The sequence below is a fragment of the Stenella coeruleoalba genome, assembly GCF_951394435.1.
Source record: "Stenella coeruleoalba genome assembly, chromosome: 15".
NCBI lineage: Eukaryota > Metazoa > Chordata > Mammalia > Artiodactyla > Delphinidae > Stenella > Stenella coeruleoalba.
The window spans coordinates 21349246-21370956 of NC_137161.1; the positions used below are offsets into that span (position 1 = coordinate 21349246).

Sequence of the window (21711 nt, forward strand, 5' to 3'; positions counted from 1 at the left end):
AACTGGAAAGGGGCATCAGGGAGGCATCTGGGGTGTTGATGCTGGGCTGATTGTTGAGCTGGGGGCCGGTTTACATGGGTGTGTTCAATTTGGGGGAATTCATCCAGCCATATGCTTATGACGTATGTTTTTCTATATGCATGTTGTACTTTAATGAATGCTTCCCTCTCCAATGGTATAAGCTTCAAGCCCCTTGAAACCTTGACTTGACCTTGAGACCAGAGAAGGGTTTGGTATTACCATGCAGTGGTTCCCACTGGACGGTTGTGAGCAGGAGGTGATATGATCTCCCTGATGCTTTAGGAAGCTCCCTCCAGCCACCCCAGGGAGGGAGTGATAATGCCAGGGTAGCAGAGGGGAGGCTTGGGAGGGGCTGCAGAGATGCCCAGTGAGGGAGGAAGGGCAGAGAATTCTTCCTGGGCGGGACCTCAAAGGCAAGACAGGGGCGGAGGAGGTGGAGGTGGCTGGGAGGATATTTTGGGCAAAGACAGGGAGACTGAAATAGAACAGGGGCAGCCAGTGTGGGGGGCTGAGGAGGAGAGGGAGGGCTGGTCTTGATCATTCCAGAATGAGCTTCCTTGCCCCCTGCCCGGCCAGGCTCAAGCTCCAGCCCTGCCCAAGCCTGGTACACCCAGCTCCACATGGAAGCCAACTCTCTGTCAGCCAACTCCCCCTTCATTCCTTCCCAGGCCTGGTCAGCTCTGCTCATGGAAACTCTGAGCGGCCCACAGCCGCTCTTGGCAGTCACCCAGATGCTCACAGCGCTGCCAATTTGTCTCTCCTCAGTCATGACTGGTTTTTTTCCCCCTCTTCCCTGTTTTATTGACTCAAACCTTCGTGATGGTGTCCTTGGGGCAGATCTGAAGCTCGATGATGTTGTATCTTGTATCATTGAGGCACCTGGTGGTCCTGGTGAAGTGGGTAGTACTAACCCATTTCACAGATGAGGAAAGTGAGGTCTGACGAGGTGAAGTGACTTGGGGCCAAGATCACCCACTCAATCAGGGGCAGAGCTAGATTTTAACAATAAAAGAACAATAACAGTTGCTGTGTATTGGCACTGAGGGGAGCCAGATGCTGTGCCGAGCACTGTGCAGGCATTTGCCCATTCGGTCCCCACAATGACCCAGGGGAAGAAGCTGCAATTATTATTATCACCCCTTAACAAAAAGCCTTAAGTACATGTGCAGAAAAGTCCACAAATCATAAACTGGACCCAGCCATGAAACCAGCATCCAGGTTAAAAAATAGAACAACTGACACACCACTAAAAGCACAAGTGATAAAAGAGAAGATTGATAAATTGGACTTTATAAACATTTAAAACTTTTGTTTCAAAGGATACCATCCAGAAGTGAAAAGGCAACACACAGGATGGGGAAGATATTTGAAATCATCTATCTGATAAGAGTCTAGTACCCAGAATATATAGAGAACTCTTACAACTCATTAATAAAAAGTCAAATAACCACATTTTAAAATAGGGAAAGGACTTGGAGACATTTCTCCAAAAAAGATATACAGATGCTAATAAACAAAAGAAAAGATGTTCAACATTATTAGACATTAAGAAATGAAGGTTAAAACCAAAAAGAGATGCCACTTCAGAGCAACCAGATGGCTATAATCAGTAAACAGATAATAAGTGTGGGCGAGGATGTGGAGAAGTTGGCACACTCATACACTGCTGCTGGAAACATAAAATGGTGCAGCTGCTTTGGAAAGCTGTTTGATGGTTCCTCAAAAGGTTAAACATAGAGTTACCATTTCATTCAATTCCATTCCTAGTGGAATTAAAGAAAAAAACCATATGTCCACCCAAAAAGCTGAACATGAATACTCATAGCAGCATTATTCATAGTAGCTTAAAAGTAGAAACAACCCCCGCACCCCCCCACACAAAGTAGAAACAACCTAAATGTCCACCAACTCATGAGTGGGTAAATAAAATGTGGTATATCCATACAATGGAATATTATCCAGCAGTAAAAAGGAATAGAGTACTGATACATGCTACAACATGATGAAACCTGAAAACACTATCTTAAATGAAAAGACCACATATTCTATGATTCCATTCTATATGACACGTCCAGAATAGACAAACAGACAGAAAATAGATGAGTGGTTGCCTAGAGTCACGGGATGGGGAAGGGTGGGGTCAAGAGGATAGGGAGTGACTGCTAATATTTTCTTCTGGGGATGATGAAAATTGTTATAAAATTATATTATGATGTTGGTTGCACAACTCAAATATACTTAGAACTACTGAATTGTACACTTTAAATAGATGAACTTTATGGTATGTAAATTATATCTCAATAAATTATATCTCAATAATTATATCTTTTTAAAAATAAAAAGATACTCCATGCCTTTTTTCATGCAATACCTGGATTGCCCCTACCTTCTCCTTGCTATCTGAATGCCCTCAAAATAGCTGACTGCTAAGGCCCAACTCAAATGTCATTACAAAGATTTCCTTGATCCATTCCCATCAGAAGTAATCTCTTTCTCCTCTGAATTGCCACATTAACTTACATCATTCACTCAGAGATAATTTACAAGGCACCCATCATGTGTCTGGCACTTATTACATTTCACATGATTATTTAAGTCCTCATTTCATCTCTGCTACTACACTGTAACCTTTTGGAGGGAGGAGATTGTATCTTGTTCCCTTCTGTGTACTCAGAACCCGCCAAGTGACTGGCACACAAAAGGCATTCAAGAAAGGTATACAGATTTCATTCTACATTTCCTTTTTCTCATATCAGCTTCCTCCCAGGACACAGCTTCTCAATGGCAGGTTCCAGGCCTGATGCATCATTGTATCCCCCATAGAAACTGCCTAGCACTTAGTAGGTTTTTTTTGTTGAGTAAACACAAAATGATTAAATGATGAATGTGGCTTTAATTTCCATCGTAACTGTCGGCCAAAGTTTTTGAAAGGAGGTGAGACTTACATCCAGGTGTGGAGGATGGGTAGGGACAAGTGAGGATTTGCAATCCAGATAGGGAACAGCAAGAAGGAAGGAGTACGATCTTGCAAATATCTGCATGGTACAGGAAAGCACAAATGGTGCCTAGAACAATTAAAAGAGAACCAAACAGAACTTCTAGAAATGAAAACTATTAATAACTGAAACTTAATACTCAATGATTGAGCTTGATAGCAGATTAGACAGAACTGAAGAGAGAATTAGAGAAGCAGAAGATAAATGATCCAGAATATACCACAGAGAAATAGACAGATGTAAAACATGAAAGAGAATTGGGAAGGCATTGAAGACAGGGCGAGAAAGTCTAAAATATGTTTATTAAGAGTTTCAGAAGGATGTAAGAGAGAAGAGGCAGACACAATAATTGAAGAGATAATGACTGAGAACTTTCCAAAACTGATGAGAGCTAATCCACAAATTCAAGAATCCCAACAAACCCCCAGCTAAATAATAAGAATAAATCCATGTCTAAATACATGACAGAAAAGCTGAAGAACATTAAACACAAAGAGAAGAATCTAAGGAGCATCTAGAGAATACAATAAATTACCTTCAAAAGAATGACAGGTGATGCTGACTTCTAAATAGCAACAATGGAAGCCAGGTAATGGTGAAATGCTATCTTTGATGGGCCAAAAGAAAACAGCTACCCAAATAAAATTCTATACCCACCAAAATGTACTTCAAGAACAAAGTTTAAATAAAGACATTTTCAGACAAACAAAATCAGAACTTTCTGCTCATAGAACCTCATTAAATTCTAAAGGATATACTCTGTGTAAAAGCAATATTAACCCTGATGGAAGGCTTGAGATAAAAGTAGAAATGAAGAGCAAAGAAACTGATAAATACATCTGCAGGTCTATCTGAACATTAACTATATATAAACAATAATATTAATGTCCAGTAGAATTTCTTTCTCTCTTTAGTATTTGATAGAATTATAATACATGAAAACTACGGCATATATGTCAAAGTAGCATTGCAGTGGCTGGGAAAAGATAAAAGGTACTGATTATATAAATTTAAATATTCATGTTGTAATTTCAAGGACAACATTTAAAAAACAGAAAAGATGTATAATCTCCAAGCTGGTCGAGAAGGGAAATAGAATTAAAAAATAATCAATTCAGAATAGCCAAAAAGAATAGAAAAATAACATAGAAAGGGTGAGATGAAAAGAAAACACAAAATAAGCGAGTGGATTTACACCCATATACATCAATAATTATATTAAATATCAAAAGACTAAATGCTTCAGTTAAAATATAAAGATCGTTGTATAGCTTGGATTTGAAAAATACAACTATACGTGGTTTACAAGCAGCATACAGGAAACATAAGGATATATAGATACTGAAAGTAAAAGGATGTAATAAAATATAGCTTACAAAAGAATGGTGGTGTGACTATATTAACATAAAATAAAAGAGACTTTATCATTAAAAGTATTACTAGAGATAAGAAGGCTGTTGTATAATGGTAAATGTTTTAATTTATAAGACTATATAACTATCTTAATTTTATATACACCTAATGACATAGTTTCAAAACAAAAATTGATAGAATGATAATTCAATACATCTCTCTCAGTATTTGACAGAACATGGAGACAAGTCAGTATGGATATAAAAGATGTATTTATCAGATAGGGATAGGTTATGCCTCAGTAACAAAAAACTCCGAAGTCTCAGTGGCTTGGTTCAACAAAGGTTTATTTGTCAGTCACACAAAGTCCAGTGAAGTCAGGCAATTCTCAGGACAGTTCTCCTCCAAGGAGTGACCCAGAGATCCAGTCTGCTCTCATCACATGCCTCTGCCATCTCACTCTGTAGTTCCCACAGATGCTTCTAAAGAAGAGAAAGTGTGGAGGAAGCACACTGGCTCTTAATTGCCTTGGCTCAGAAGTTACACATATCATTTTCATTCACATCTCTTTAGCTAGAACTGGTCACACATTCTCTCCCATCTCTAAGTATACTGAGAAGTGCAGTCTGCCTATGTCTCCAGAAAAGAGAGGAAACCCAGGCCGGAGTGGGAACCTATAGTCTCTACTCAGAGGATTTGAACAAAACAGTGAAAAAACTTGACCTAACAGACATACATAGATAACTCTGTGTCCAACACCTTATTTTCAGACACAAAAAACAATTTACAAAATTTGACTATAACCTGGGCTATAAAGCCAGTCTCACCAAATTTCAAAGAACCAAAATCATATAGAGCATATTAGCTAACCAGCTATTTCTTATAACTAAGGTATAAATCAATAATAAGAGATAATTAGAAATTTCCATATGCTAGGAAAATTTTAAATACACTTCTAAATAATCTATGGGTTAAAGAAGAACTGATAAAGGAAGCTAAAAAATATTTTGAATGAACTGATAGCAAATTAATTCATATAAAGATTTGTGAGTGTAGGTAAATCAGTACATAGAGGGAAATTTATAGTCTTAGATACATATGTCAGAGAAGAAAAGAAGCTGAAAATTGATAAAATAAACATCGACTCCAAGAAGTTGTAAAAAGAATGTCAAGGCATGGGACTTCCCTGGTAGTGCAATGGTTGGGAATCTGCCTGCCAATGCAGGGGACACGGGTTCGATCCCTGGTCTGGGAAGATCCCACGTGCCACAGAGCAACTAAGCCCATGCACCACAACTCCTAAGCCTGTGCTCTAGAGCCCACGAGGCACAACTACTAAAGCCCCCACAGCTAGAGCCCGTGCTCCACAATGGGCAAAGCCACCATAATGAGAAGCCCGCGAGCTGCAATGAAGAGTAGCCCCCCACTTGCTCCAACTAGAGAAAAGCCTGCGCGCAGCAATTAAGACAGAACGCAGCCAAAAAAAAAAGGAATGTCAAGACAAATTCAATAAATGTAGGAAGAAGTAAATAATAAAGGCATGAACAGAAAATAATAAAATAAGAAAGCAAAGATTAAAACAGAGCCAAAAGACAGTTCTTTGAAAAGGTAGTAAAATTGATAGACCCCTGAAGGAAACTGGTCTAGAGAAAAACAGAACTGGCACCAAGAAAACAATATTAGGAATAAAAAGTGGGACATCACTACAGAGGTTGCCAGCATTAAAGAAAAATGAGGGTATTCTGAACAACTTTGAGTCAATACATTTGAAAGTTTAAATGAAACGGACAACCTGGAAAGGTGTAATATACCAATTTTGACTCAAGACAAAATAGAAAACCTAGAGAGTCCTCTAATAATTAAGAACACTGAAAATCCCTTTCATTAAGAAAACTTTAAGTCTAGATGGTTTCACTGGCCAGTTCTATCCAACATTCAAAGAAGAAACAATTTTAGCTTCTAGAGAACAGAGAAACAGTAAATAATCCCCAATTCATTTATGAGAGTAACATAACCTGCCTACCAAAACAGCAAAAGGATACAGCAAGAAAAGAAAGTTACAGGCCAACTTTACTCATAAATATAAATGAAAACTCCTTAATAAAGTGTTAGCCACATAAATCACTATATAAAAGGATACCACAAAAGTGGGCTAATCCCAGGAACACAAGGTTGATTTAACAATAGAAAATCTATTCATACAATTCAGCACATAAACTGATTAAAGGACAAAAACTACACGCAGAGAACCATTTGATAAAAAATTTATATTTAGTCATGATTTTAAAACTAAAAAAAATGACAATCTACAACATTATGAACAGAAGGGAATTACCATAACTTGATAAAGATTATGTCTGTGGCTACCATAATTAATGGTAAAATATTGCAAGCTTTTCCTTTTGAGATCAGGACGTCAAGGATGCCCACTGCACCCATTTTATTCAACATTTTACTGGCAGTCTTATCCAGTGCAGTGAGGCGAGAAAAAGAAATAAAAGATGTAAGAGTTGGAAAAGAAATAAAAGTCATCTTTCAAAGGTGCTATAATTAGTATATATAGAGAAACCCCAAATGATCTACAACTATGTTATCTAAATTAACAAGAAAATTTAGCATTTTTATTGGATTCAAAATAAACATATTAAAAATATGTTTCCATATAATCACCCACTGAATTATTGAAAGAAGCTACTGGGGGGAAGATCTGCACTTGGGGGACAAGAAGGTCTTCTGAACGTTCAGAGATAAACCTGTCGGAACAGGCTACCCTGTGTGTGAGTGAGCTTCCCGTCACTGGAAGGGTTCAAGCAGGGACAGGATGGCCTGTGTCCAGGGGTGTTGGAGAAAGAAACTGGGCTCAGAGTGAGAGGCTGGTTCTCCCCAGGCTGGACCTCAGCTCTTCTCACACTTGTCCCTGGGAGGCAGCCTCTCTCCTTTCTTCTGGTTCCTCTCAGAATCAACTTAATCCTTCGGTAAAGTGGGTAAAATAAACCAGGATTTATGGCTCCAGAACATGTTGTAACAATCCCTAATCTTATCGCTGTCCACTTCCTTCTCCTAGGCTTTCCTTTCAGAGAAAACCCACAACGGCATTTCTCTTGCCCTGTCTCCTGCCCCCGCCCCCGGCCCCACCAGACTTATCTACCAAGTTCAAGTTCTGTGGCAAACGGAACAGCTCCCCCGATGGCTGTAGGTGCCGGCCTAGGGGCTTCTCCACAAGCACAAACTTGAGTGGGTTCACCCTGTTCAAAGCCTTCAAAGTCTCCCCGCTGCCTAGAGTCATGGTTTTTTTCCAACAACAGACCCCTTTGATAAAGGCAAATCTTTCCTTGCAAGTAGCACCCCACTGAGTATTTACTCGGTTCCCAGCACCGTGCTAAGGCTTTACGGGCTTGATTCATGGAATTCCCCCATGAGTCCCCATGAGGTAGGACCTATTATTAGCTCCCCAGGTCACTAAGTGGGGACTTGGGACTGGGACTTTCTCAGTTCAGGCCACACACTCTGAAACACCATGCCATCTGGTTTGGTTTGGTTTGGTTTGGTTTTTGTAACTGTTTTTCCAGTGAAATTTAACATAGTCCCTTAAAGGCACAACACAAAGGCACAACACGGAACAGTGCAGCTGCTTTCACTGGAGCAGGGATGGAGGGCCTGGACTTCTCAGCTTTGCCACCTTATCCCCCAAAGCAGCTCCCCCATACCACCCAGCCACCATCCATAATCCTCACCAGAGGGGCCCAGGAGGTAGAGCACATAAGCATGCAGACCTGGGTCAGTCCTGTGCTCTCTAGCTACCTGACCTTGAGCCTTGGTTTTCTCACCTGCAAAATGGGGCTAATAGGCCTTCCTACTTTCGTAGGGTTATTGTGAGGATTAAACGAGATGGTGAATGTAAGGGTTCATCATCCAGAAGGTGCTGCATACATGTTGTCTGCGATTATTGGTGGTCTCTGTGGATTGGGGTAGCCCCTCGGCACCTCCCTCTGGACTCTCAACATGGCAAACCGGGGGCCGTGAGCTCTGGAAGATGCCGCAACCCAGGTTCACGTCACCTGTTGAAAATTCATCCTCTGGTCATAGCACTTTGCCGGGCCCACTGTGCCTTTACCTGATTGGTCGCTGTCTGTCTCCCCCCAAGAATCTAAGTGCCATGAGGACAGGGATTGTTTCTGGTTTTGCTAGCTGCATCCATAGTGCCTATCACCAGGGGGTGCTTAAGAAACACCTGTTGAATTAAAAAAAAATTAAAGTCCTTGGGAAGATGATAAAACTATAACTCTGAAACATAATTTGTTAGAATCACAGAACTCCAGGGCTCAAAGGGGGCTCAGAAACCAGCCAGACAATTTCCTCAGAGGAAACTGAAACACAGGGACAGAGAAGGACTTCCCGGGATGCAGAGTGAGTGAGAACAGGACAAGAAGCCAGGCCTCTGTGTGACCCCCTCACCTGCCATTTCCCATCTGTCATAAGCCCCACTTACCTTCACCATTGGCACTTGACGAATGCTAACTGATCACCTCCATCAGCCCTAAGATCTTGGCACAAAAACTCCAGAAGCTGCTGGCAAAGCCTCCTTTCCGGTAAATTCTTTTCTTAGCTCTGGAACTACTGGTTCCAAAGATGCACAACCGGTTCTGAAAATAGCCATTTCACCCCAAATTAAGAACAAGCCCTGTTTTTGAGGATTCTCAATTTGGGGTTCCTCTCAGGCAGAGTTCTAGACCATCTGAGTTGGCAGGGACCTGAGATATTCTGGGCCAATTCCAGAAGGGGAAACCGAGGCCAGAGAAGGACAGAGACTTTCCCAAGGTCACACAGGGAATCAGTGACAGGGCTGGGACGAGAACCTGGGCTCTCCACTCTCTGGCCAGTGCTCCTGTCTCTACAGCAGGCTGTAAGTAGTCGGACTGGATTAACTTGAAGGTACTTGCAGGCTCTGATCTGAGGCTAATAGAGTCTTCTTTGAACAGGGGTGTGGTCTTCTTCAGACTGTGGTCAGCTGTGCAAACTCCTGTCACAGGTCCTCAGCACAGAGTAACTTTCTACGTGCAAAAATAACAATATGGCATTCCAAAACAAATTGGCATTCCAAGGACAAACTGATATTCCAAAAAAACAAAATTCCAAACTGGTATTCAAATTAGTTGCCAACATTAAAAAACTATTTTTACATGCAAATCCAGGATTCCGCATTCTCTTAGAAAAATCAGACAATCTGGTAATACTGATCTTCCCTTCCGGCGTGCGACAGTTGGCTGAACTACACAGCGGTTGTCACACATTTGCCTGTCCACAGCTGGCCAAATTGCCTCCTTCCTATTGCCTCCCCAGGTCCTGAAGGCATCTGAGTTTGCAGCCCCTGTTCTATTGAGATTTGCGAATCCCCTCTGTAACTATTCCCCAGATAAGGGGTCACGTAGGCACTGTTTGTTGCCTCCAGGGAGTTTGCTTCCAGTCTGTTCCATGGTTGGCCACGTAGATGGTGGTGGGGAGAGAGAGCTTGATTTGAACCATGGACGATCTGAATTCATGTATAACAGGTCATGCTGTAATGTACTTCCAAAGCCTAATGAACTTTAATTACCTCAGAACCAGGACTGAACATGCTTGTTTTGGTTGAGGCAGATAAGAAGGCCCCTCTTGGAAATGACTTCATAGACTGTCAAGCCATTGAAATGAAATCCAGATGCCATTGCATTCTGGGCAAACTAGGGGTCAAGTCTGGATGGCCCTTTGGAAGTTTTGAAGGCAACCAGTGCCGATATCAAGAGGGTCTGGAGGTCTGTCTTCAGGTTCTTGAGCAATGACAGCACTCAGATAAATAATGCCTTTCTATGACCTTGCCAGGGGCTGTCACCACCAACCCGTGTTTCATAATCCATGGAGGTGGGGGAGGTTTAGAGTAAAGACAGGCCGCTGAGCAATCCATCAGGAGGTGGCCCAGGAAATCTGGGCAGACACTCTTAGAGAGTTCTTGGCAAGCTTCAAATTTTGGAACTTTAAAAGCAATGGCTTCGTTCCTACCACACGTATCAGCAGTCAAATCTCAAAGCCAACAGAAATATTAGAGTCCAGGAGTATTCGATATGGGAGAGCCCTTGTATGTTTCATCTCGTCTAACTCTCTACCTTAATTGAGAAGTACCCTACAGCACCCCGGACAAGAAGGGTCAGCCAGCCTTGGTGGGGCAATGTCTTCCTGATAGTGGGTCAGAAGCTGTCCCCACTGAAACGTCCAACTCCTGTCCCCACTTTTATCCTCAAAATAAGAACCATTTTTATGCCTGCCTTTATCTATGTACATTGAGCACCACCATACTTGCCCTCTCATCTGCAGGCTAAACTGTTCCAAGTCATCCTTCCTGGGAGGCCTTGATTTTGAGGCCTAGCTACTGTCCTGCAATTGGCCAGTGCCCCTTTTCAGCATCTTTTCACAACAGCTGTGACTTTAAAAGGACACAGTTCTTGCTCTATGGCCTCCAGAGAAGAACGGCTGAGTCCAGCTGTACCACATCCCAGGCTCACATGCCCAGTTTGCACTGATTGTTCCATAACAGTAAACAGCTTTTAGTTATTTAACAAACACTCATGTAGCTCAGCTTACTTTAGCAATATTCATTAAATCCCCATAACCCTCGGAGTTACGAGTCTATTATTGTCATCCCTGGTGTACAGATGATGAAACCAAGACACAGGGGAGTAAAGTCACTCGGCCAAAGTACCAGTTAAGTGGGGAGGCTGGGGGGCTTCCCTGGTGGCGCAGTGGCTAAGAATCCACCTGCCAATGCAGGCGACACGGGTTCGAGCCCTGATCTAGGAAGATCCCACATGCCGAGGAGCAACTAAGCCGGTGCACGCCACAACTACTGAGCCTGTGCTCTAGAGCCCACGACCCACAACTACAGAGCCCGCACGCCTCGAGCCCGTGCTCCACAACGAGAAGCCACCGCAATGAGAAGCCTGCGCACCGCAACGAAGAGTGGCCCCCACTCGCCGCAACTAGAGAAAGCCCTCGCGCAGCAATGAAGACCCAACGCAGCCATAAATAAAATAAAATAGAATACAATTTAAAAAGTGGGGAGACTGGGACTCAAACTCAGATCATTGGAGTCTGGAGCTGGTGCCCGTAACCTCCCTGTGCTGCCTCTCTGTGCAGTTGTTCATGTTAAGCACAGCGATGAAGATCTCTAGGGAGATCTGGAAATACTTTGTCTCCTGGGTAAGTCAGCCTCAACCTGAGATGTGAAGTGACTTGCCTTAAGTCACTCCATTCTGCAGTGATGGAGTTGGGACTTCACCTGGGTTCCAAGTTCAGGGCTCTTTGCTCTAGCCTAGAGCATGCCGAGTGGACTCATCAGATTTAATTGAAGGGGAATCCTCCAGGGGAGCAACATCACAAAGATCCTACCCAGGGAAGTGAAATGCATTCTAACCTGGCTTTGAGCCCACATGCATATCTAACAGTCCACAATTACCCAGTGGGTTCCTGGTCCAGGGAGACAAAAACTAATTAACCTAAGCATCTGATATTTTGAAAGTGCACGTTAGGAAATACATGGAGACCTCATTAATTCATACCCCAATAATTCAGCAGTCATCATGGTCTCTTGTTGGGCTGAAGTACATATTACATTAACCCAGAGATGGGCAGACTTTTGTAAAGGGTCAGATAGTAAATATGTTGGGAAATGTGGTCATACACAGCCTGTTGACTCCTGCACAGCTGCATGAACGTGTTCCTGGGGCCTGAAACATTTCCTAACAGGAAGGTAAGGAGCCCTCACAGCTAGTGCTGGGCATATCACCTTGTTTGCAAATATCTTTCCCCTGCTAACAGGTTTGATGTATATGTCTTTGTTCTGCTTAAGTGGCATCTGGCCAACCCCACTGCTTATATCTGTTCCTGGGGAGAGGGAACAGGGTCCTCCTCCTGCAGCACAATGAGGGGCACATGCAGACCATCTTCCTGTGTCAGCTGCAGGACAGGACCCGCTGACCATGGGGAACCAGTGCTATTAAAGCAGATCTCGCTTTCTTCCGTGAGTAAAGCATCATTCCATCTAGTGCCTATGTGAGCTGTGTCTTACTTGGTGACTCCGACACCTGAAACCATGCACCTTAAATTTCTTACTATCTCTGCCTTTTAATTGAGGTATTTAGACATTTAATGTGATTATTGATATGATCAGATTTTAGCATATCACCTTGCTATTTGTTTTCTACATGTCTCATCTATTCTTTGCTTCATTTTTTCCTTTTTCTGCCGCCTTCTGGAATATTTGAAAATAATTTTTATGATTTCATTGCATCTCCTCTGTTCACTTATTAGCTACAGCTGTTTGTTATTTTCATGGTTGTTTTAGACTTTGCAGTGTATATTTTTACCTTATCACATTCTACTCTCAAGTGACATTATAACACATCACGAATACTATAAGATCCTTATAATAATACTTCCATTTCTCCCCATTCTGACTTTATGCTTTTGTTGTCATATATTTTGCTTTCTTGTATGTTATAAAACTCAAAGTACATTATTATTTTTGTTTAAACAATTATCTTTCTTTTAAGATTTTCTTTTTGATGTGTAATATTTTTAAAGACTATTGAAATTGTTACAATATTGCTTCTGTTTTATGTTTTGGTTTTTTGGCCACAAGGCATGTGGGATCTTAGCTCCCTGACCAGGGATTGAACCCACACCCATGCATTGGAAGGCGAACTCTTAACCACTTGACCACCAGGGAAGTCCCTCGATTATCTTTTAAAGACATTTAAATTATAAGAAAAAAAATTATATACTTCCCCATGGAGTTATTTTCAGTGCTCTCCATTCCTTTGTGTAGATCCAGATTTCTATCTTGGTATCATTCTTCTTCAGATACCATTTCTTATTGTTCAGGTCTACTGGTGATGAATTATTTCAGCTTTTGTTGCTTTGAAAACATTTTTCTTTCATTTCCATTTTTTTCTCTCTTTTTAAAAATTAAAGTAAAATTGACTTACAATATTAAATTAGTTTCAGGGATCAAAACAATATTAAATTAGTTTCAGGGGTACAATATAGTGATTCAATATTTTTATACATTACAAAGTGATCACGAGAAGTCTAGTTAACATCTGTCACCATACAAAGTTATTCCAATATTATATTCCCCATGCTAAACATTACATCCCATGACTTATTTTATAATTGGAAGTTTATACCTCTTAATCTCCCTCACCTATTTCATTCCACACTATCCCCTCTGGCAACCACCAGTTTGACCTCTGTATCTATGAGTCTGTTTCTGTTTTGTTTGTTCAGTTTGTTTTTTAGATTCCACGTATAGTGAAATCATATGGTATTTGTCTTTCTCTGACTTATTTCACTTAGCATAATACCCTCTAGGTCCACCCATGTTGTCACAAATGGCAAGATTTCATTCGTTTTTATAGCTGAGTAATATTCCATTGTGTATATATACACCACATCTTCTTTATCCATTCATCTGTTGATGGGCATTTCGGTTGCTTCCATATCTTGGCTATTGTAAATAATGCTGCAATGAACATAGGGGCACATGTTTCTTTTAGAATTAGTGTTTTTGTTTTCTTCACAAAAATACCCAGAAGTGGAACTGCTGGATCATATAGCAGTTCTATTTTTAATTTTTTAAAGACTCTCCATACTGTTTTCCACAGCAGCTGTACCAATTTACATCCCCACCAACAGTGCACGAGGGTTCCCTTTTTCTCCACATCCTCACCAGTACTTGTTATTTCTTGTATTTTTGCTGATAGCCATTCTGACAGGTATGAGGTAACATCTCATCGTGGTTTGATTTGCATTTTCCTGATGATTAGTGATGTTGAGCATCTTTTCATGTGTCTGTTGGCCACCTGTCTTTGGAAAAAAAGATCTATTCAGGTTCTCTGCTCTTTATTTTCCTCTGCCCATTTAAAAAAAAAATAGGGTTGTTTTTTTGATGAGTTATATATTTTGGGTATTAACCTCTTTTTGCCAAATTGTTCACACACACCTTCTCCCACTCAGGTTTTTGAAAAATTTCCTGATTTAACAATCCATTGCTTGTTTAGTAGCATATTGTTTAGCCTCCATGTGTTTGTGTTTTATGTAGTTTCTTTTTTCCTTGTATTTTATTTCTCATCTCATACCATCATGGTCAACAAAGATGCTTGATATGATTTCAATCTTCTTAAATTTATTGAGACTTGTTTTGTGGTCCAGGACGTGATCTATCCTGAAGAATGTTCTATGTGCACTTGAAAAGAATGTGTACTTTGCTGCTTCTGGATAAAATGTTCTATAAGATATCTACTAAATTAATCTGGTCTAATGTGTTGGTCAAGGCCAGTGTTTTCTTACTGATTTTCTATCTGGGTGATCTGTCCATTGATGTAAGTGGGGTGTTAAAAGTCCCCTACTATTATTGTGTTACTATAAATTTCTCCCTTTATAGTCATTATCTGCCATATGTATTTAGGTGCTCCTCTGTTGGGTGAATATATATTTTAAATTGTTATATCCTTTTGTTGGATTGATCCCTTTATCATTATGTAATGTCCTTCCTTGTCTCTTGTTACAGTCTTTGTTTTGAAGTCTATTTTATCTAATCATTGCTACCCCAGCTTTCTTTTAGTTTCCATTTGAATGGAATTCATTTTACCATCCCCTCACTTTCAGTCTGTGTGTGTCTTTAGATCTAAAGTGAGTCTTTGTAGGCAGCATATACATGGGTCTTGTTTTTTTATCCATTCAGCCACTCTGTCTTTCATGGAGCATTTAGTCCATTTACATTTAAAGTAATTATTGATAGGTATGTACTTATTACCGTTTTGTTTGTTTTACGGTTGTTTTTGTAGTTCCTTTTTTCTTCTTTTGTTGTCTTCCCTTGTGATTTGATGACTATCTTTAGTGTTGTGTTTGAATTCCTTTCTCTTTTTTTGGTGTGTGTATTATAGATTTTTGGTTTGTGGTTACCATGAGACTCATATATAACTATGTAAATATGATTATTTTAAGTTGATGATCTCTTAAGTTCAACACATTCTAACAACCAAGCATTTTTATTCCTCCTATCCATATTTAATGTTTTTGACATCATATTTTACATCTTTATGTTTTCTTTATCCCTTATTTATTGTGGATATAGATGATTTTATTACTTTTGACTTTTAACCTTCCTGCTAGCTTTATAAGTGATTGATCTACTATCTTTACTGTATGTTTGCCTTTACCAATAAGATTTTTCCTTTTATAATTTTCATATATCTAGTTGTAGTCTTTTCTGCCTAGAGAAGTCCCTTTAACATTTCTTGTAAAGCTAGTGCTGAACTATTTTAGCTTTTGCTTAACTGTGAAACTTTTAAAAAATATTTATTTATTTTCTTTATTTTTTTGGCTGCATCAGGTCTTAGTTGCAGCACGCAGGATCTTCGTTGAGGCATGCGGGATCTTTCATTTTGGCATGCAGTCTCTTCGCTGCAGCGCTCAGGCTTCTAAATGTGGCGCGCGGGCTTCGCTCTAGTTGTGGCGTGTGGTTTTCTCTCTCTAGTTGTGGCGTGCAGACTCCAGGGCACATGGGCTCTGTAGTTGTAGCTCACGGGCTCCACAGAGTGTGGTCTCTGTAGTTTGCAGCACATGCGCTCTCTCATTGAGGTGCGTGAGCTCAACAGTTGTGGTGCGTGGGCTTAGTTGCCCTGTGGCGTGTGGGATCTTAGTTCCCCAACCAGGGATCAAACCCACGTCCCTTGCATTGGAAGGCATATTCTTTACCACTGGACCACCAGGGAAGTCCCTGTGAAACTCCTGATCTCTCTTTCAAATCTAAATAATCGTCTTGCTGGGTAGAGTATTCTTGGTTGTAGGTTTTTTCCTTTCATCACTTTAAATTTATCATGCTATTCCCTTTTGACCTGCAAAGTTTCTGACGAAAAGTCAGTTGATAGTCTAATGGGAGTTCCCTTCTATGTAACTGGTTGCTTTTCTCTTGCTGCTTTTAAGATTCTCTCTTTATCTTTTTTTGCCAGTTTAATTATAATGTGTCTTGGTGTGGACCTTTTTGGGCTCATCTAGTTGGGACTTTCTGTGCTTCCTGGACCTAGATGTCTGTTATCTCTCCTAGGTTACAAAAATTTTCAGCTATTATCTCTTCAAATAGCAACCCCCCCTTCTCCTTCTGGGTCCCCTGTAACGGAAATGTTAATATGCTTGATGTTGACCCAGAAGTCTCTTAAACTACCTTCATTGTTTCAAATTATGTTTTTCTTTGTTCTGTTCAGCTTGGGTAATTTCACTGTGTCTTCCAGTTCACTGCTCTGTATCATCTAATCTACTGTTGCTTCCTTCTAGTGTATTTTTAAATTTCAGTTATTGTATTCTTCAGCCCTATTTAGTTCTTTATATTTTCGCCCTCTTCATTAATCTTCTCACATGTTCATTCATTCTTCTCCTGAGTTTGCTGAGTGTTGTTATGATCATTACTTTGAACTCTTTAGGGCGTAGACTGATTATCTCCACTTCACTTAGTTCTTCTGGAGTTTTGTCTTGCTCCTTCGTCTGGAACATATTCCTATGTCTTCTCATTTTGCCTGTGTTTATTTCTGTATATTAGATAGGTTGGTTATGTTTCCTTATCTTAAAGAAGCGGCCTTATGTAGATGTCCTATGGGGCCCAGCATCACACTCCCCTCTGGTCACGAGAGCTGTATGCTCTAGGGGTGTCCCCTATGTGGGTGGCATGGGCCCTTTTGTTGTAACAGGGCCTACTACTATGGGTGTGCTAGTAAGGGGGTGCTGGGCCCTGGTCTGGTTGGCTGCCAGGCCTTGCCTTGTGCAGTGGTGGGCTGGGTTGGGTCCTGGGGCAGCTGACTGCTTGGTCTGGGGGGTCCTGGGACTGGTGCTGGTCTGCTGGCAGGTGGGTAAAACCCTGGCACTAATGGGTCAGAGAGAAGACTGCAAAGTGATGCTTGCCACCACCAGTGTCCTCATGGTAGAACAAGCTGCCCCAGATGGCTGCCTCCAGTGTCTGTGTCCCCAAGGAGAATCCCAATTGCCTCCTGCCTTTCCAGGAGGCTCTCTAAAGTTAGCATGAGGGTCTGATCCAGGATCCTTTCAAATTACTGCCTCTGCACGGGGACCTGGAATATGTCAGATTTTGTGAGTGCCATTTAAGAGCAAACTCTCTATTTCCCACAGCTCTCCAGCTCTCCTGTATGCAAGCCTGCTGGCCTTCAAAGTCAATGTTCTAGGGCTTATCTTCTCAGTGCAGGACCCCTAGGCTGGGTAGCCTGATGTGGGGCTCAGATATCTCACTCCTTGGGAAGAACCTCTGCAATTGTGATTATGCTCTCAACTGTGTGTCACCTACCTGGGTGTGTGGGTCCTGGATTTACTGTATCTTCACCTCTCCTACCCACCTTGTTGTAGTTCTTTATGTCGTTAGTTGTGGAAAATCTTTTCTGCTAGCCTCCAAGTTGTTCTCATAGATAGTTGCTCTCTAAACAGTTATAATTTTGGCATGCCTGTGGGAGGAGGTGAGTTCAGGGTCTTCCTACTCTGCCATCTTGGCCACATCCCCACCCATTTTTTAAGGACATTTTTGCTAAATACAGAATTCTACATTTCCCCCCCCCTTTCAACACTTTAAAGGTGTCATGCCATTCCTTTCTGGTTTGCATAGTTTATGATGAGAAGTCTGCTGCTACTCTGATCTTTGTTCCTTGGTATATGTTTCTTCTTATTCATTATCAGTGGTTTAGCAATTTCACTATGATGTGTCTTAGGATGTTAAGTTTTTTTCATGTTTGTTCTTCTTGAGGACTACTGAGTTTCTTGGACCTATGCCCCTTTAACATTTTTATCATATTTGGGGAATGGCCATTATTTCTTCAAATATGTTTTCTGTCTCTTTCTCTCTTTCCTCTCCTTCTGGTATGTATTTCTGACAGTTGGTATTGTTTCACAGGCTACTCTTTTCATTCCCTTTCCAGTATTTTCTCTTTGTGCTTCATTTTGAATAATATCTATTTCTGTGCCTTTAACTTCACTGATCTTTTCTTCTGCAGGGTCTAATTTCTTCTGCTGTTAATCCCATTCAGTTTATTTTAATTTCAGATAGTCTATGTATCATCTCCAAAAATTTGATTTGGATTTTTAAAAAATACATTCTATGTCTTTCCTCATTATGTTCATGTTTTCCTTTATATCTCCTTGAGCATTTATAATGTTAATAATATCTGTTTAAAATCTTTGTCAGCTAATTCTATCATCTGTGTTGTTTTGGATCTGTTGAATTATTTTTCTCCTGGTTCTGATCATATTTTTCTGCTACTCTGGTGATTTTTTTTTGTGCCAAATATAATAAACTTTACATTGTTGAGTGTTGGGTTTTGTTGTATTTCTTTAAACAGTGCTGGACTTCGTTCTGCCAAGCAGTTACTTGCAGATCAGTTTGAGGATTAATACTGAGCTTGTTTTATGGCAGGCTAAAAGCAACCTTTACTCTAGGACTACTTTAGCCCCACCACAAAGGCATGACCTTTTCAGGATTCTATCCAACACTGTGTATTACAATGTCTCTTCTCTGGCTAGCAGAAACTTCAACTATTCCCAGATCTCTGTGAGCCCTGGGAATTACTGCTTTCTGTTTTTTCTTTCTCTGGTGGCATGGAGTTTCGTCCCACATATGTCCTGATCAGAACTTACCTAAGGGTCAAGGGAGCCCTCTGTGGATCTTCTGAGCTCTGCCTCTATGAAGCTACCTTCTCTCTGTTATTTCTCCATGTAAATTTTAGCTGCCTCAGCTTTCCTGAACTCTGACCCCTGTCTCCCAGTTCAGTGATACAGTGGGCGTCTGGTTCCCCATCTCTGTGAAGACTGGAAAAATCCTAAATGAGTAAGATGGGCAATTCCCCTCTTCCTGTGTGTTTTCCTTCTCTCAGGGAGTCACAGCCCTGAGATGTCCCAATGCTTCCTGATGTCCAATGTCTGAAAACGTTTGTCTCGTATATTTTGTCTGATTTTCTAGTTGTTTATGGCGGAAGGCAGTTCCCACAGCACTTAATCCTTCATGGGTGGAACTGAAAATCTCTATCCTAGTTGTTTTCACCATTGGTTTATACTTTAAAATATCATTTAACTAATAGATGGTGACTTCATTAAAAGTTGTTAGAGACAATTTAAGAAAATTGTGTTGGGAGTTAGTTCATGAATATTTTTGAGTTTCACAATTCTACCAGGAAGTTAGGCTCTGTCAAGATTTTATGAAAAGTTGAACTAGGAAAAGATCTTCAAGGTTAACTCGAATTGATCAAGACACAACCCATTACTTAACCTTTAAATTCACTTTTTAAAGTGTTCAAGATTTTGACAAGGGTGCCAAGACCACTCAAGGGGAAAAAATAATCTCTTCAACAAATGGTACTGGGTGAGATAACTGAATATCCATAAGCAAGAATGAAGTTGAACTCTTACCTCACACTGTACACAAAAACTAACTAAAAAATGCACCAATGACCTAAATATAAGAGCTAAAAGTGTAAAATCCTAGAAGAAAACATAGGAGTAAACTTTCATGACCTTGGATCTGCAGTGTTTACTTAGATATAACACCAAAAGCACAAACAGCACAAGAAAAAATAGATCATAGACTTCATCAAAATTTAAAACTTATATACATCAAAGGACACTATCAAGAGAGTGAAAAGACACCTGCAAGATAGGAGAAAATATCTGCAAACCATGTATCTGGTAACAGTCTAGTATCCAAAATATATAAAGAACTCTTACAACTCAACAACAGAGACAACCCAATTCAAAAATGGGCAAAGGACCTGAATAGACATTTCTCCAAAGATATACAAAGAACATTAAGCACATGAAAAGAAGCACAATGTCATTAGGAAAATGCAAATCAAGCCCACAATGAGAGAGCACTTCATACCCACTAGGATAGCTATTGTTATGGGTTGAATTGTGTCCCCTCCCCTGCAAAATATGTTGAAGTACTAACCCCTGGTATCTGAGACTTTGACCTTATTGGGAAATAAGGACTTTATAGATGTAATCAAGTTAAGATGAGGTGATTAAGGTGGGCCTCAATCTAATATGACTGGTTTACTTATAAAAGGGGGAAATTCGGACAAAGGCACAGAGGGAAGATGGCCATGTGAAGATGGAGTCAGAGATTAGAGTCATGCTACCACAAGCCAAGGAATGCCTGGGGCTACCAGAAACTGGAGGAGGCAAGGAAGGATCCTCCCCTAGTGACCTGGAGGGAGCATGGCCCTGTGAACACCTTGATTTTGGATTTCTAGCCTCCAGAACTGTGAGACAATGAATTTGCTGTTTTAAGCTACCCAGTTTGTGGTACTTTCTTATGGAGCCCTAGGACACCAACACAGCTATAATTTTAGAAATGGAAAATAACAAGTGTTGGCAAATGTGATGGTTAATTTTATGTGGCTGGGCCACGGTGCCCCTATATTTGGTTGAACATTATTTTGGATGTTTCTGTGGTATTTTTAGGATGAGATTAACATTTAAATGGATGGACTTTTGAGAAAATCAGATTACCTTCCACAATGTGAGTAACCCATCAAAGGTCTTAATAAAACAAAGACTGACATCTCCCCTTGAGCAAGAAAGAATTATGCCGGCAGACTGTCTTTGGACTAAAACTGCACCTATTTCTTGGGTCTCCAGGTGCTGGCCTACCCTGCAGATTTTGGACTTACTAAGCCTCCACAACTGTGTGAGCAAATTCCTTAAAATAAATCCCTATCTATCTACCTACCTATATCAATATCCTATTGATTCTATTTCTCTGGAAAATCCTAACACAGCAAAAATGTGGAGAAATTGGAACCCTCATCCATTGCTGATGGAAATGTAAATGGTGCAGCCATTGTGGAAAACCATTTGGTGGTTCCTCAATTAGTTAAACACAGAGTTATCATATGACCCAGGATTTCCACTCCAAGGTATATATCTAAAAGAATTGAAAACAGGTGTTCAAACAAAAATTTGTACAAGAATATTCATAGCAACACTATTGACAATAGAAGATAAAAACAACTCAAATGTCCATCAACTGACTGATAAATATTGATGGATATCCATACAATGGAATATTGTTCAACCATTAAAAAAATAAAATTCTGATACATGCTATAACATGAATGAATGTTGAAAACACTATGGTGAGTGGACAAAGTCAGATGCAAAGATCACACGTTGTAAAATTCCATTTATATTAAATATCCAGAATAGGCAATTTCATAAAGACAAAAAGCAAATTAGTGGTTGCCAGGGTGTTGGGAGTAGGAGT

The 21711-nt window shown here is 40.5% G+C and overlaps 1 protein-coding gene across 1 annotated transcript in view; it reads right to left on the reverse strand.

Annotated features, from left to right (window-relative positions):
* Nucleotides 1–4697: 4697 nt before the first annotated feature.
* RPRD1B (regulation of nuclear pre-mRNA domain containing 1B) overlaps nucleotides 4698–21711 on the reverse strand; it is a 77084-nt gene continuing 60070 nt past the window's right edge. Inside the window, exon 8 of the mRNA XM_079945869.1 lies at nucleotides 4698–4852. The gene's annotated coding sequence lies outside the window, so the exon portion shown is untranslated. The remainder of the gene's footprint in view (nucleotides 4853–21711) is intronic.